Raw genomic sequence first — 12,521 nt, forward strand, 5'->3', positions numbered from 1 at the left:
GAGAAACCTGACATATTCTTCAATGAAGACATGGTTAACATCTAAGGTACTTAGCACATAGAGAAAAGACAGAGTGCTTATCAAAGATGGTCATCACGAGTATGTCGGTCTAGCTTTTCTCAGTGTGCCTGAAAGGTGAGGTGGGTTCTAGGTCAAGTCCTGGGGCATCCATCTCCGCGCCAAGGGTCGTTTATCCATAGGTGGGCCTCTGGTGTGATCGCCTCCAGGGAGCTGGATGTATTCACTCTGGGTGATGACGATCAGTGCTGACTAGTATGCTTCGCGGCAGGGTCAGATGCCTCTCGCTTGGGTGGAGACCAGGCGTCGGAGTTGGTGCATCTGAAGGCGCTTGGCGGATAGCGTTATCTGAGACTTGCGATGTGAGCAAAACCACTTCAGGAGAAGAATGTAAGGACTTGGTGAATGAAGACTTTGAGAAGATATGCTGTGATGGCCATAATTATGAAATTACCACTAATTTCTTTGCTGGATATATGACTGTTAAAGTCACAACACCTGCTCAAAATTTGGATCTCCCAACCAGGGGTGTGAAACCCAGCAATGCCGGTCTTGACTTTTATTTTTTATTCTTTGCCGGATTTAATGCAAACTACCTACCATAGTACTTGCTTGGCCAACACTATCCAAACGCCAATGTGCATCATTCCCACTAAATGAAGAGATGCAATAAAACAGGCTAGTCGAACCTCAAAAGTATATAAATGGTGTGAAAGCTGCTTTCCCGGAGGTTAACTGAAGTAGAGGTACCACAACATACACTGACAAAAGCGTTACATGAGAAGTGGTTTCCAAAAAAAGAGAAGCAGTTTAAAGACCTTAAGGAATAAATGTGCAAGACAGTTGTTGGGTGTTTATTTATTGTTTGCTTATTAGGCAATTATATAATAAGAATAAACTTTAAGCCGGTGAAGTGGCAGTAGTTCCGTTACCACCACGTTACTGCATCACTGCACTACAAGTTTGGTGGTAAGGTGGGAGGAGGCAGGGCTCAAGTTGATGGTACACACGGGTGGACAAAGTCCCCCACTTTTTTCCGAAGTTCTCCCTCCCCACTGTTTTCAGAGGGGGCCTTGATATGCTGATTTGTGGTGACCCCACATTCAATTGGTATGTTAATGAGTACCCGCACTTTTTATTTTAGGACTTGACCCAGGGAAGGAGGTGTAGATTTCACTTTACTGCCAAATGTCTTTGAGTTACTGTGCGGAAATACCGCTCATGGTAAATCCTGTGGTAAGTCCATGGCGGTAAGAGTACATGAGGCCTATTATGCTTGCATTTATCCTCCCATGGCTCAGAGATCTTTTACTTCCCAGCCACCAAAACCTCAATGTTGGTGATGGAAAACAGCAACTGCCAGGTGATTAAGACCACAAAGGTGTGCAAACCCGATGCATCTGTGAACAGCACTATGTGAATGGCACACTCCTCGTTTTTCAACTATTAAGAATAGATTACTTGAGCACCGTATTTTGCTAAGGACATATCAACATATCTTGTGTGGAAAGATTTTACATGGGTTCCCCAAGCTGGTCCTCAGTGCCAGGGAAGGCTCCTGAGATCAAAGAGATGTTTTGTTTTTGGTGGTTATGCTGCACAGGTTTTTACCTCTGGGGACAGATGTTTTCTTGTTCGTGCGAGTCGCTTACATCATTGAGAGGTGACTTTATTACCATTTGTTTATCTTATTGTTAAACATTTACATTTCCTGTGGGTCAGGCTTTGTCTGATTTTCAGCAGAGATCGTCGAAAATGTTCTTGTGGCAGGCGAAGAACGATGGTCTGGAGGGTTGCCCCGAGCAATGCCAGTGGTTAAGATTCAGTCTAAACCTTTCAGCCATCACCTCTTAGTTTTTGCTTTGTCACCCCGAGTGGGACGAGTATGCCCAGACGTGGGTCCCGTGCCTGCTGGGCATAGAGACCCAAGCTACTCCTCACTGATGAGCCCCAACAAGGGCGAAACATGTTTGGGGATGCTTGTGGTCTCGTGCAGAAGGGATGTGACCTAGCAGTTCGGGCTGGACTGCCCCTGTTGGGGTGGGGCCAAGCCTGATTTGCATATGGTCTTTCCCCTTCTGTAATGGCTTGGCAGACGAAGAACGATGGTCTGGAGGGTTGCCCCGAGCAATGCCAGTGGTTAAGATTCAGTCTAAACCTTTCAGCCATCACCTCTTTGTTTTTGCTTGTTGCTGTCAATACATTTTCTTGCTTCATAGGAAATCCATGGTTCAGTGGTATGGTTGGTGTATAGGTGAAAGTTACCACATGGCAAGTAAGTTCTACGATTAATCTAGAAAATGGTTAGGATGTTGATACTAAAAGGTGCAGTACTGATACATTCTCTGATCATGGGATCTTGTTGGAGAGCGCATGTCTTTTTCCATTACAGGAGACGCACCTACTCCCCAGAGACCAGGACAGGTGCATGCATAACTTCTTTCCAGAGACTCATGGCGGAAAGACTCTGGAACCGTAAATGACGTTTTGCTCTAATGTTCAGTGCTCCTATACTGGTGTAGATTTCATTTTTTTAATGACACTTTATAAGGAATGTTAGCCACATCTGATATTGGCTCTATAGGCATGTCTGACAATGCCCCAGTATATTTTGAATTGGCAAATTCGTCCCCTATTAGGGAAATCTGGAACTGAGTCTTTAGCTCTGGGGCAACATGTTTGTCTTGGAAGCAAGACAACGCAGAGCAGCATAGGTTTGAATCCTGGTCCCGTGCATTAGAGACTGGTCTCTGGTATTAAGCGCGTTAAAAAAGATTAATGCATTCATTGGAGACCAGCTTTTACTCAACCATATGTTAGTGTCAAAGTTAGGATCTACACATTTTCGTCCAATGTAATACAGTAACAAATACCTCAGTAGAGACACTGTGGGACTCTTTCAAGGTTGTGATAAAGAGCCATGCAATCTCTATGCCTACAGCCCATAGGTGTTTATAAAGGAGTCAAGAGGTGTGAAACAGTGCATAAAAATAATATAAATGGATTGCATTCTCCCCGTCCAGGTTCAAACGTTGCAAAGACTGCAGCTACAAAATGTCCCTCATGGACCCGCACACTATGTGTGTGGTGTCTTGGAGTAGGGCATGACGCAGAGCAATATGGTTCCTGCCTTTTTGGATGAACCCGAAAGCGGTGAGGGAATGCTAGGTGAAGCTGGCGCTCAGCAGACCGCCATCTAAATCGCTCCCGTGCTCACCTGAGTATGATAACGAGGATCTGACACCAAAAAAACATAGATGGGGACGTTGCCTTAAAATAAATCAAAGAAGCGTTTGCACCACTCCTCATCGTCGTCAGACATGAAAAAGCGCAGATGCGATTCTGACTCGTAAGACGTACCCTGCGAAGGGTGCATTTAGAAAGGAGTGGGAGGATTTTAAGACTGAAATGCGGCTTCTGCATTGACGCTCCAACTGCGCTCAGTCGTCCGGCACAAAGGAAGCTAAGGTGGGTTGAACGCCCTTGAGTGAGACCCTGAAGGAGAAACCTCCTCCTGTGCGAAAGCCGTCGGTGGCCTCCATGAGCCAAAAGGCTCCTGGAGCAGTCCCACAAGGTCAAATCTTTGTACCGGACACCGTTCCGTGTTCTTCAACTCCATGCTGTCGATATTCAACAAGGATTGCAAACCGATTCCATTTGGATTAGCATCAATGGGTGGTACAGCCTTGGATCCGTTGCACGATTTTAATGGTGAACCATTGGAGGGCTGCCACAATGCCAGTGGGCCAGACACATATCCGGATGTGGTGTTTCAACAACTCAACACATATGCACACCCAAATTCACAATACTGCAAGTCGGTGGAGAAAGTGGTCGTAGCCTTGGGGCTCGGCGTGCCATCAAAGCCAGTGTCGCAATACAACCTGACCGACATACTCAACTGTGGGCCGCAAGCCGAACAGGCATTGCTGTTCAATGCGCTATACCCAACCGTTCATCGCATTATGGTAGGGTCTGTGCTCGACACCAGCAGTCGACACAGAACTAATATAAATATAAGCAGGTGAGGGGCAACCTGCCGTTTTTGACAGCCCACCCGAACCCAGAGGGTTCGTGGTGTAGGCTGTGACTGTCCTGTCAAGGCCCTCGACGTCGAACCTTCTAACCAACAGGGAGTGGAAGAAAGTAGACACCTTGGCAAAAAAGTTCTTCGCCTCTGGGAGTATGGCCATTAATGCGTAAAAAGCCTTGTGTACCTTCTACAAGTTCTCTCACATCCTCAGGAGTTCTATTTCAGAGGCAGCTGACCACCTCCCTGAAGGGGACATTAAAGCTTTTTTCCTGGACAATGGCCCGCCAAGCGCTCCCAGCAGGTTAGGACGCAGCTGACTGCATGGGTCGTGCTATCGGCACCTCTGCGATCTTGCACAGGTCGGTGTAGCTCAGGTTTTTTGGGGGTTTTCCCCAAATGTCCAATGGCCTTCAATGTGGAGTATCTTTTTGGCCCCAAGGTCGACGAGTCCCTAGAAAAGTGTAAGGTCTCTAAGCTCACAGCCAAGTCATTGGGATTGGCGGTGCAGCAGCAGCCCCCATTCCAAGCCTATTCTTTCGGATCCAGAGGAAGGGGGTACAGGAGGTACTCCACCTTCCCCAGAAGGGTGCAAACGCCCCAGGCCAACCAAAGGCAACGCAGGTTCCAATGGCCAGGTAGGGACAGGGAGGAGCAAGGCAGTCGACAGCAGTGGCAGTGTTGACTTCCACAGTGCCCCAGAAGCCTCTTTGAGTTCTCAACATATTTTGACAGTTGGAGGGAGAATCTCTGGATTCTTGAGCAAATGGCAGGAAATCACCTCTGACGCCTGGGCCCTCTAACTGATCAAGTGGGGCTACTAACTCCCATTTGTAAGAAGACCCCTAGAGAGACCCCCATCTCCTCCATGCCAGCTGGAGTAAAGCTACTGGAGGAACTGCAAGCCCTTCTGTGAAAGGGAGCAGAAGATGCAATTCCAGCCAAGGCGAATAGGCTCCATCCCACCCTGGACCTCAGAGAATTGAAATTGTTCCTGAGAAAGGATATGATGGTGACGTTCAGGGAAATTCTCTGGGCTCTGCAGTTCTAGGTTGTGGTGTCACTGGACCTTCAGTATGCCTATTTACACGTGCCAAAACACATGAAGCACAGGAGGTTCCTCGGGTTTGTCTTTGGTGCCGCACATTACCAATTAAAATCGCTCCATTTTGGCTTGAACTCTGCCCCCATAGTCTTTACCAAGCTGATGGCAGTAGTAGCAGCCCATCTCAGGAGCGCTTGTATCTTTGTGTTTCCATACTTGGACGAGTTTCTGATCCACGCAAGGTCACTGGAACAGGTTTCGAGGCACCTCGAGGACACTTGTTCACTACTGCATGACTTGGGTTTCTGCGTGAGCTTAAAGAAATCTCAAACATCACCAGCACAGAAGCTACATTTCATCTGAGTAGTCTTGGACACCCAGGAAGAGAGGCCTTTCCTCTCGATGAGAGAGTCACCAACGTGACACAGATCATCAGTCTTTTCCAGACTTACAGCAGCCTATGGCATGGGCTTTCTTACGCCTACTGGGCCTCATGGCATCGTGTATTTTCCTGGTGCCACAAGCAAGACTCCGGATGAGATTCCTACAGTGGATTCTTAGGGGCCAGTGGTCCTAGTACTACAGCCAGATTTCGGATGTGTTCCATGTGTCAAGGTCGGTAGCGGACGGCCTGATCTGGTGTAGTGACAGCGCAAACATGTTGGCAGGAGAACCTTTCTGGTGCCATGGCTGGAAGAGCAGGTGGTCACGGACTCATCGATGAAGGGCTGGGGAGCCCATTGCGGCCCTTTGTCCTAGTGTTAACGGAGAACACAGTGACCATGCACTACCTCCAAAAAACAGGGAGACACTAGATCACTACCCCTGTGCAGGGAGGCCATGTAGTTATGGTTCTGGATTCTAGAGAACAACATCTTAGCCTCTGCAACTCATCTGGCAGGGGTGGGGAATGGGCTGGCAGACGGTCTGAGCAAGCAGAGCTTGGTCTCCCACAAGGTGGAGCTATGCCCGGAGGTCACTGCATAGTTCTTCACCCAGTGGGCTCCCCTCCCGACGGTGGATCTGTTTGCGACGGTAGACAACGCGACGTGCAAGCAGTTATGTTTGAGGAAATTTGCCCCCGGGGAGTGATTGGGGGACACATTTTTAGTGGAGTGGGTCTTCCACCTCCATCATGCATTCCCGCTGATACCAGTCATACCTTGGGTTCTCAGAAGGTTTCAGAGATTCAAGGCTCACCTGATCCTGATCGCCCCAGACTGGGCTAGGAGCACCTAGTCCTCAGATCTCCTACAACTGGCCATATGCCCACCTCTACGACTTCCTCGGAGGCCGGAACTCTTTTCACAATCAGGAGGCAATGTGCTTCACCCGAACACGCACCATCTCAACCTGAAAGCGTGTGTCTTGAGAGGCTAAGGTACGAAGACTGGGACTTTGATGAAGAGGTACTAGAGGTGGTATTGGCTGCACGCAGACCTTCCACTAGGTCCCTTTGTGCATGAAGCTGGAGAAGGTTTGTGACCTGGTGCAAGGCGAATGGACCCTATGTCGTGCCCCACTTCATCAGTGAGGAGATTTTGTTGGCTGTAGCCAAATCGGGTCTGCACGTGGGCACGTTGAAGGGGTACCTGGCGGCTCTGTCCATTTTTAAGAGAATGCCGGAGCAGGGCTCCTTCTTTATCGTTCCTGTAGTGTAACAGTTTTAAAGGTTCTTGTTAATTGCTTCCCTCCTTCACTTTTTGTGGCCCCGGACTGGGATCTAAACTTAGTTTATTTATTTTACCATTTATAGAAGCGCACATAGCCCGTGGGCATATATGGGCTGATTACAGTATTACAAGTACAGTTGTGATGAAAGGTACAAGAGGTAGAGTACAAGAGGAGTTATTTAATTAAGCAGGTGGGATTTGTTTTTTCCTGAAGAGGGAGTAGGACGGTTTAATCCGCAGATAGGGGGCCGAGGTTGTTCCAGAGGGTAGCAACACGCACTGGGAAACTAGATCCACCTGCCCTTTGAATCTAGGAGTGATGAGGCAATGTCTGTAAGCAGATCTTTGGGTTCTCGCTGGTGTGTATCTTTTTGAGTTTTTGTACAAGGTAAGTGGGGGCATCGTTTGATAGGAAGCGGTGGGCAATGGACAGAACTTTGAAGTTGATTCTGTCTTTGACCTGTAGCCAGTTGGCAGATTTTCTAGCTTCTGAGATCTGCTCGTATTTGCCAATGTCCATGGCAGTCCGGATGGTATTGTTCTGAATTATTTGAAGTTTGATCAAGTTTTGTTCTGAAGGTCCGCACAATAAAGCATACCAGTAGTCCCGTTTTGACCCAATGAGGGCTTGTGCGATAGCAAGCCGCTTTTTGGAGGCGAGGAATGGCTTACTGGCATAGATGAGCTTTGTGGCGTAGCCCGACAAGGAGGCAATGTGGTTGATCTGTCGTGACATGTTGAGCACTGAGTCGAAATAAACTCCCAGTATTTATACTGGTGTGGCAACATGGATTTTATGGCCATTGATGATAAAGGGCTTGTAAGAGTGTTCCAGTTTAGCCAGTGGGGCAGGGAGGGCAACAAGGAGCAGCTCTGTTTTCTCATCGGTTCCTGACATTTTTGATGGTAGCTCCATTTGAGCCCTTGCATTCAATCAGACAAGTCTGATGGAGCTACCATTTGATGGTAGCTCCATCAGACTTGTCACATTGAAAACAGTCTTTTTGGTGCAATCACATCTACAAGAAGAAAAGAATTAGCGAACTGCTGGAACTCGCTAGTAAAGCCCCCTTCTTGAATTTTTTTTAAGGAGAAGGTCTTCCGAAGGTTCGTCCCATGTTTTTGCCAAAAGTGGTGTCTGAATTCCATCTGGGCCAGAGTATAGGTTTTACAGCCTTTTACCTCCCCCGCTCCCCTTGCCGCATACTTCTAAGGACAAGGAGAGGCTCCACAGATTGAATCCCAAGAGGGCTCTGAGTTTTAACCTGGCCAGGACATGCTCCTTCAGGGAGGATAACCAGTTGTTTGTCGCTTCTCACAATCCAGGTTGAGGCAAGCAGTCACTAAAAAAACTATCTTGCAATGAATTGTGCTGTGCATTTTGGAATGTTATCAGTCTGCAGGTAAGGAGGTTCCAGCAGGGCTTAAGACCCACTAAACCAGAGGTGTTGCCGCCTCCTCAGCTCTTCAGAGGAGTGCCAGTCAGGGGCATTTGTCACGCAACAACGTGGTTCTTTCTACACATGTTTGCAAAGCATAACAGCTTGGACTTGGCCCGTGGAGCAGATGCGCGCTTTGGTAGGGCGGTCCTCCAGAGCTTCTTGGTTACACCCTCCTCCAGCACAGCTACTGCTTTGGGAGTCTATCAAGATGAGGAATCTGTGTGAGAATGCAATCCACTGAAGGAGAAATTACTCCTCAGTAATATTGTTTCTAAGGATTATTCTCCCACAGATTCCTAATCGCCCTCCCAGCCTCCCCCACTTGGAAGTCCATATGCTATAGTCCTAATAGTATTTTGCTGTCGCATTCCTGTGTGCAATGATATGAGGAGCAGCGTGCTATGTTTTAGGCTGCAGCGGTTGGCTTGCTATGCTGCTATGGTCCCTCTGGTTTCCTCTATAGGGTTCAGGTATTGAAGTAGGAGGTAAGCAAACAATTGTAGCTTGCTATTATTATTTCAATGCCTTTCCTCTTTACTGTATGTTTCCTCTCACAGACTGAGCCCGGGAGGGGGAAAAGTGGGGAACTGAGGTATGGGGGCATAGTGCACCCTTTTATTTGTCGCCCGATGTCACGTCTGATCGAGGAATGTGCTGCTGTAAGCGTGGGAGTCGACGACGATATCAAGTGGTACTATGCCACATGTCGAAATATTTTCTTCACAGCTGACACTGGATAGCTATCAAGATAAGGAATCTGTGGGAGAAGAATCCATAGAAAGAACATTACTGGTAAGTAATTGTTTTACCTCTGACTGATCGTAGAAATCTCAAAGCAGTCAGAGGTCAACTTTACATCTGACCCAAAAATAGGTTGAGTTATCTGTACTCCAATTGTGAGAGCGATATTCCAAGAAATGTAACAAGGAAGATGAGCTACTTGCCAACCTATTGAAGGGGACCATAGTTTCCAGCACTATCCTAGAATTAACAGGAAGCCATAGAGTGATTTATTCAGAGGAATGCTATCGAGCTAGACTTTTCAAGAATTTTTATGAGAACTTTTATAGTGCTGAATACTCATCCAAAGCCTCACACAAGTCTTATCTTCAATCTGTTTATTCAAATAATCTCATCTAAGCACAGAAAGACTTTCCAGAGACATAGATCTATCAGGAAGTGGACGATCTTTATATAAAATAATTTAAAAAAACAATAAGGCACAAGATCTGGATGGGGTCTCCTACACTGACAGGCTGGTCACAGTGCTCACCAAATTGTATAACCCCTTTAGGGATAAAGTTTCAATTGCTGACACCATGCTCAAGTCTAGTATCACTGTTAACCCAAAGCAGGGAAAATACACTACTTTCTGATGATCTTATAGACCCATAGCTCTTATTAATATAGCTGTAAAAATGAACATGAACATTCTTGCTACTCATCCCTTTCTTCCACACTTCAGGGAGCCAAACTTTTGATAACATTCAAAAAAATCCCACACATACCTAATTTAAAATGTTTCTAGGAGAAATAAACTTTCTATTGTAGTTTCTTTAGACACTAAGAAATCGCTCAGCTGTGTTGATTAGTCGTTTGTGTTTCTATTGTTGTCTGAAGTGAGTTTTGACCCTGCTTCTCTTTCAATGGTCTGAGAAAATGATACTGCAAGGAAGTAACTCAAATATTCCAATGCAAAGGAACGGCTTCCTCCAAGAAATGAATGCACTTTCCATAAAAGCAAGTTTCTTGCATGCTAATGACCGTTCCTTGGAGCTGAAATCTAGCCTGATTCTCTCAGAATGACAAGAGTTTCAGCGTATATACACAGTTAGACAATTTACATAATCACAAATATTTTGTTACAAAGTCATTCCCCAACCCCCCATTGGCTATCTCTGATACAAAGTCATTTAATCCCCCTAGCTCTAAAACCCCATTGGATAAATTCACAAAGTACAACCCCGTTGACATGTGATCTTCTTTCATAGTCTGTTATGAAGTACTCCACATAATACATTTATCATTCATGAATAACTCGGTTTATTATTCAGACCGCGTGACAGAACCCCATTAAACCAGATGGTAATTATGCAAGGCTTTTCATAAACACTCCAAGGCAAGGGGAGTGAGAGAAACAATGATGTACTCCTTTGAATCAGCAGTAAAAACCTTATCCTCCTAGATGCTCCTGCATTTCATATTATTTTCCCTGCATTCTTTCACATAATTCCATTTGCGACTGCGACTTCTAATCATACTGCCTTCAGCTTATTTCCATGAAAGTCCATACACCATCAGCTCTCAATGTAACCCTCCATGTAACCAGAACGTTCTGGTCACCAAAAAGCAAGCCTTCATGCTCTCAGGAAAATTACCCTTTGCATCTAAGAACCCAATCCAGCCATAAAAATCTAACAAATGGCTTTCCATTCCGTTCCCGCATTCAGCCCTTTGCAATGTTATCACAACTGCCCATATGTGGTTCGCTTCTAACCCCCTTCCATGATCTCAGCCATCCAGCTTTCCAAACCAGGCAAAAAAATATTCCTGTGAAATCCATGGACTCTGGGCTTACTATGACCCCTGCATTCTGTGATGTCTCCAGTTACCCACAATGAGCCCCCTGATTCCCAATGCCCTAAATGTGTCTGCAATCTAAACCATTGTTGAATAACCACGTTAGTTTCCCCTTCAGTGAATTCCTACATACTTATAGATAATTGATGATGGGAACTGTCCCATATTTACAATACTGATCACTTCTATTCAAACTATGGCTTGACCACTGTTTAGTGTAACTTTCCCACTTCTATTGCTTGCAAGTACGTAGCATCGAGAATTGAGGGACATTGGGACCACTAATCATGGCCGATTACATCCTTCTTATTCGCTAATCAGGTGAATCCCTGGCACTGGCCAGATTTATTAGGTCTCTCCCAGGTGACTTATAACCACAACATTTTTTTGGACATATAACAAGACTTCATTGCTAACTCTTCGTGTGAACATTGCCGGGTATTATTTAAATATAGTACCATCCCCCGAATTACACTTAGACGGCATCCCCATGTACATGGAATTTGTCCCTTAATTTAAGTTTGATGATATTACTGGCTCTTGAACTTTAACTCAGCCGCACACCTGTGCATATCGAATAGGTCTTGGACCCACACCCAACATGGCCGCCACAAGCTCATGTTGGAGCTCTAGTTGTTCACATGGCGCGAGGCTCTATCTCAACAGTCGGGTGGAAACGCCGGTAAGTGCAGATCTTTCGCGTCGACCCCTACGGACTATTTTCCCTGGGGCTATGCGCATGTGACCGTCTCGCCATCGTGAGTGTTAATCAATTGACTTATTAGATACTTCCTCTCCTGTCTCCCCCTGTATCCCCTCTACCCGATGCCGCGTGCCTGCTCCAATCTCACTCCATTACATCACAATTGGTCTGCCTGACAGCTACGTTTGAATACGCACATGCGTTTATATAGGTATGGCTTTACAATCTATATACTATCCTTTCTTATGTGCTGTTTAATTTCTTCCTATGCTAAGCGGCTAACTTAGTTTCCTCCCGCTTGCAGCGGAGCCGCAATTGAAAATTTACTGGATATCTATCTACCATATATAAAGGTAAGAATAGATTCAAGTTAATTTGGGTGAACTTGCTTTAGTCAAGCAATTTAATTTTGACAAATTTATGAAAGCCAACCAATTAGAGCTTTTTCGAACATGCAAATTGTCCATTGAAATACAAACACCTTGTGCTTCTTGTTTTTTTGTTTTTCCCCACGCAATAGAACTAGTGCCAAGCCCCCTCGGGTAAAACTAATTTCCTATTAACTGTAAGCACTTAGACATAAGTATGACGAGTTTTGTATTTACGGGGCCGTGCACATTTATCTTTTTCTTTCCTTTTTTACACATGGCATTGATTCAACGGTTCGATTAACTCCAATGATCAATGGATCATATATCCTTTCATGTTTAATTTTATTGTGCCATTTTATATTATTATACTCTGCAATGCTAATCAATTTGGCATATCTTGTTGGGACATTTTGTGACGTTTATTTTATATGCCACCCTAATGCTTACTGTATGGTCTTTGGTTCTGTCTCATGTCCAATTGTTGCTCATCCTAATACTTTGTCAAAAATGTACAAAATATGTTCATAATTTTGCAGCTTTTGCTCGAAACACGTGTCGGCTGTTGTTTGAATTGCATTAAACTACGCCCAATTGAGCACTTTAATTTTTGGTTGTGTGCGCAATCCTTGGGAGCAAAACAACCATCATCACAGGCCTAA

The 12,521-nt window shown here is 45.6% G+C and overlaps 1 protein-coding gene across 1 annotated transcript in view; it reads left to right on the forward strand.

Moving 5' to 3' along the window:
* The window catches only part of ACOX2 (acyl-CoA oxidase 2), a 1,177,957-nt gene that overhangs the window by 818,877 nt on the left and 346,559 nt on the right, over positions 1-12,521 (forward strand). The window lies entirely within an intron of this gene.

Source organism: Ambystoma mexicanum, chromosome 2p, assembly GCF_040938575.1.
Source record: "Ambystoma mexicanum isolate Mex_15411 chromosome 2p, UKY_AmexF1_1, whole genome shotgun sequence".
NCBI lineage: Eukaryota > Metazoa > Chordata > Amphibia > Caudata > Ambystomatidae > Ambystoma > Ambystoma mexicanum.